The sequence below is a fragment of the Leiobunum rupestre genome, chromosome 2 (genome assembly GCF_980474605.1).
Source record: "Leiobunum rupestre chromosome 2, qqLeiRupe1.1.hap1, whole genome shotgun sequence".
NCBI classification, from domain to species: Eukaryota; Metazoa; Arthropoda; class Arachnida; order Opiliones; family Sclerosomatidae; genus Leiobunum; species Leiobunum rupestre.
In genome coordinates, this window is record NC_143385.1 from 24,103,926 (window position 1) to 24,108,729 (window position 4,804).

Here is a 4,804-nt window from a genome sequence, read left to right on the forward strand (position 1 = left end):
AGGGCTATTTTCATATATCAGGTACTGTGGTTCCCTTTGCATCAGCTCTTGTTTCCCTTTAATTCACAGATGGATTGTGAGTTTTTTGGAAATAGGTTTGGAATTTACTGGTATTGCATTTCATTATGAGTTGAGTTTTAAGAAATTTTGTCGCTTACCATTATAAAACGTGTTATAACAAACTATAAAAATTACTCCCTTTAATTGATATTCACAGCTGTATTTTGAACAGCAAAACAAGATTTTTTTCAGTATTTTTAGTATTTCCTGTTTGGCGCAGCTATGCAATTTTGCATTGATTTTTTTTGTGCAGTATTAAACTACTGTAGATAAGTATAGGGCTGGTGCTGCTTAAGTTGCCCTGGGCACAAATTTTGTGACCCCCATTTGCAGTTTTATATTGTTGGCCAAAACTAGGGAAACAATACAAAAATCTGGAAATAAAAGGGGAAAACAGGCTACACAAACTGAAATAGTAGTTTTGCTCTCTTTAGCACATCAGAAGGGAATTGAAACTAACTTGTGCTAAAAGGTTAAATTGAGGTTTTAAGTAATGTTATAAAGACCCTGGGTTGCTTTCAATTAAGGATTTGCTTATAAAACAAATTCTTACATGTAGATGTTGTTTATACCTTGAGCCTAAATGAATGACAAACTTAAACATTCAGTTGGAAAAATTTATTTCTTTAGTATTTTAGGACTAACCAGATTTTCTGCTTTATAACGGAGATCAGTTATAAGTTAGGGGCGGTACAATGAACCTCAGTTTGAAATGTACAGCTGGGTGTTTTAGCACATTTCCCCTTTAAATACTTAACCTAATTGAGGCCAAGCTAGCTGGCCACAGGGCCGTGCTTAGGGGGTGGTGAGCTGGGCGGTCGCCCAGGGCCGCTAAAATTTTACCATAGGGATGTATATACCGGACGGCCGTTACACTCAGTTTCGCCCGGGGCCGCGAGACCTCTAAGCACGGCCCTGGCTGGCCATGTGAAATACTTAATTTATTTGGTCCCCCCTCAAATATTTTTACACATTTCGAAAAGGGCAATATTGTGGAGGGGAGTACCCTCTGGCAGCTTCTGTCCTTCGTTTCCCATAAGATGTTCATTAGAAAATTCTTAAAGTGCTGAAAAAAAGATTAGGTTTTTTCTGTTATCAATAAAAGGTTGACAACACTATTTTTCATCGTTCTTTTACCTAAAATTTTGTGACTGAGTTAAAACAACTGACGAAGTGGAAAAACCATGTCCAAAAAGTTTCTGCCACCCAGTGTAATTAAACCTTGAAAAACGTTTTTCTACCACTGGAATAATCTTTCCAAGCCTGTTCACAGCAAATCTGGCAATGGAAAATTTTGTTTAATGGTTGTTTAATCCATCCCTGAAGTATGTTGAAAAATAGCTATTAAATTATATCTGCATCAGCATTGAGATAAATATAACAAAGTTATGCCCTTTGTAGGTTTTCAGGTGGAATCGACTAGTATCAATTTCTTCATGTTAAAGTTAACACTATTTGTGGATCAGAATTCAAATAATTTATAATTTGTTTTCAACTCTGAAGACCTATCTGGTCCAATCTTTTTGTCTCTATTTTAATCTCTATAACCTATTGGTCCAAGTATCTCTAAATTCCTATAGAGTTTAGCTTTTTTTGCCTATTATGATAGATTTTCATCCTTTCCAATCAATTTCTTCATTACTTGTTACGTAACATTTTAGTGACCCTTCTACAGTAGCAGATAAATACTATGCTGACCTTAGTTTTATTAATCTCCCCTCTGACCTTACTCCAAACCTCTTCTAGGGCCCTACTGCTTAAGCCTACCCAGACTGTAAGCGGTCACAGCCCTTCTAACATTTAGTAATATTTCTACAAACCCTCTGCATTATGTAATTAGTAAATAGTCCATGTATAGTAGGTACTTTAATAAATTCTAAATTAAAACCTGTTTCGAGTGTTACTACATCTGGATATAACTAGAAAAGGGTTTCAAATAAAAGTGCACCTGACTGCATATCAAGGGGATAAGACCGACAAGTAGGTTCTACTAGGTGAATATAATTGTCTGATTTAATTGAGATGTAACAGTTGCGTAAGGCTCCTCTCTCGGAAAATGGTTCCATCTCTAACGCAGATTTTCAATAAAGTTAATAAAAACAACCTGACATTTAGATAAAAAATTTATGATTATCGTCAATAAAGTAAGTTAATTTTCTTTTCGAACTTGTGTGCAATGCAAATTTCGTACATTGGTAGATCATTGCTAAATATAATAGCTTCTGCTCATTATAAATTCATGAGACTTTGTTGAAGAGGCGTACAATTTAAATTACAAGTAAGTAGCTCTCAATTTTGTAATAAAATTTTTAATACAGGTAGGATCTCAAGATATGCTATTGTTTCGTGCAATTTCGCTGTAGATGAACCCAGACACACTACAACATTTAAATTTAGTTTTTGATGGGAAATTGCAGTTCCTGTTAAACTTAACTAAAATTTAATTAAAAATTCACCATTTATCTAAGCGAAAAATAAATGGGCTCTGGAAAATATAAAATTTTAGTCAAATATAAAAATGAAAACAAATCAAAGATATTAATGTGCTCTAAACATCTTATCAGTGACCTTTAAATTTTATCTATTATGAACAAGACAGAAACAAAACAAGTTGGTTGCCACCACAATTTGAACTTCTTTCTGATTCACCACCCCATTAGATATTTTTGATTTTTAAAAATGATGTCTTGTGTTGGTATAATACAACCAACCTTCTTCAAAGTTGAATACTCTTATTTTGATGAACAATATTCCTGATATGGATGCTATATCACTATTCCAAAGCAAATTATAAACTACGTAATTTGTATTATCCTAAGAGAAATAAAACTATATAAACTAAACATAAGCCAAACATTGAAAAGTTCTTGCCATTTGTCATGTGACCTGGCGAAATATAGTACAATTAATTCTTAGAAAATAATCCTACCTCTACAAAATGTCAATTTACATTAATATAACATCATTTAGTGTTTCGAATGCACATTAATAATTTAAATATCGCTGCTAATCCTATCCCGATCCACAAAAAAGTTCTCTTGCGAATTGACCATTTGGCTTGTGTATTTTTTATCTCATTTTTAGCAAGATAAAGGGCAAACATTTTCCGTACCAAGTACATGTAATTAAGAAAAAATAATGGAATTATACTAGGTGCTGTTAACCCACAGTTAATCTCTCTGATAAGAGGCCCTACCATAAATGTGTTTACACAAAGTGTAAAGGTTTTAGTATTGTCTTTCAATGACTCTTGTAGCCTTTAGTTTTAGTTTGGTTTTTGAATGACTTGGAAGTTTAAAAATGATCATTAGCTTGTTCTTCTCCCTTCAAACTAACTTGTTTAAACTTTCTAGAAACATTTATCTGAAGTTATTTTAAATAGTTGATTTCTTAGAAAGTGAAAATCATTCTAAAAACTTTTTCTGAGGACTTCACAGAAATTAGGGTTGCCATGGCACCTGAATTTAATATTTGCTGAAAATGGAAAAATCACAATTTTTGATATAAATTATTTTATCTGCCAAACCTTAAGAGATACAGATTTCTCATTCAATAGAATTAGTGTATAAATCAAAAACGTCAATTTCCCAACTCCAAAAGGGGGAGCGGCACTCTGAAGCTTGGGGACTTTTCAGATTTTGATCAACTACGCATAAACTACCATCCTACAAAAAATCCGCTTTCTACTAATTTATTCAAGATTGTTTTTTTCCCCTGGACTTTATAAAGTTCATTATTATTGAGTGGGGAGAAGGGCGAGAGATATGACCATTCGTGCACTTCAACCAGTGGTCCATTGAATAGCCCCAGACCCTAAGACTTAAAAATTCCAATATCTGACACAAAATGGAGAATCCACTTGGCCACCATAATAAAGAAATCGGGTTTCCCAATGATGCATACCAAGATGCTCGAACCTTTGGGCCGCGTAATAATCGTACCTACAAAGTACATGAGAGGAAGTTTCCTCCTCAACCTGACAAGCCCTATATATTGGATCATCATAGATTCGAATCAAGTAAAGATGTCTGTTAAGTAGGCAGTGGACTGTAGTAGGCAAACAACCAACCTGATATTGGACCTGGAGCGCAAGAGCAACACTTTTGCTCTCTGCCTAGAGGGTCCCTGAGATAAATTCTTTAGCCTGCCTTTGGCAATCCATCTCGAGCCAAAGTTTGAGTTGACGGACAGTCATAGAATTTGAAATAAGGTCCGCACTATGCTAGAGGGGATAGGAACGGCAGGTTCAGGACCAAAGAATTCAGCCCCTGCCCCCTTTTAAAATATTACCCCTCCACCAACCATTCTGGTTGAGCCTATAGGCTCCCATAGCAGCAGCTTCCTCTATGAAAAGATGAAGAGGAAGAATGTTCAGGAGAATTTCTAGAGAAGCATTTGGAGTTGTTCTCATAGTTCCTGTGATGCTGACACAAGCCAGTATTTGTAGGGTGTGCAATGTCTCAATACAAACTCTAGGCCACCAGACGATCATGGTGTACAGCCAGTAAGTAACTTTGGGGCTAACTCCCCATGAAGTGCTTACTGCACTGAGACTATGAGGTTTACTAATATATAGATTAAATTAATTAATAAATTAAGCCAAGGAAAATCTCTGGAAATGGTCACTGAATTTGAAAAAACTCCCCTAATTCAATTTTTCTAACAGCTTCGAAAGTCCTAAAAATGTACTCTCCCAAATTTGTAAGACAGCTCTGATTTAACTATAAAATGCAAAGAAAAAATG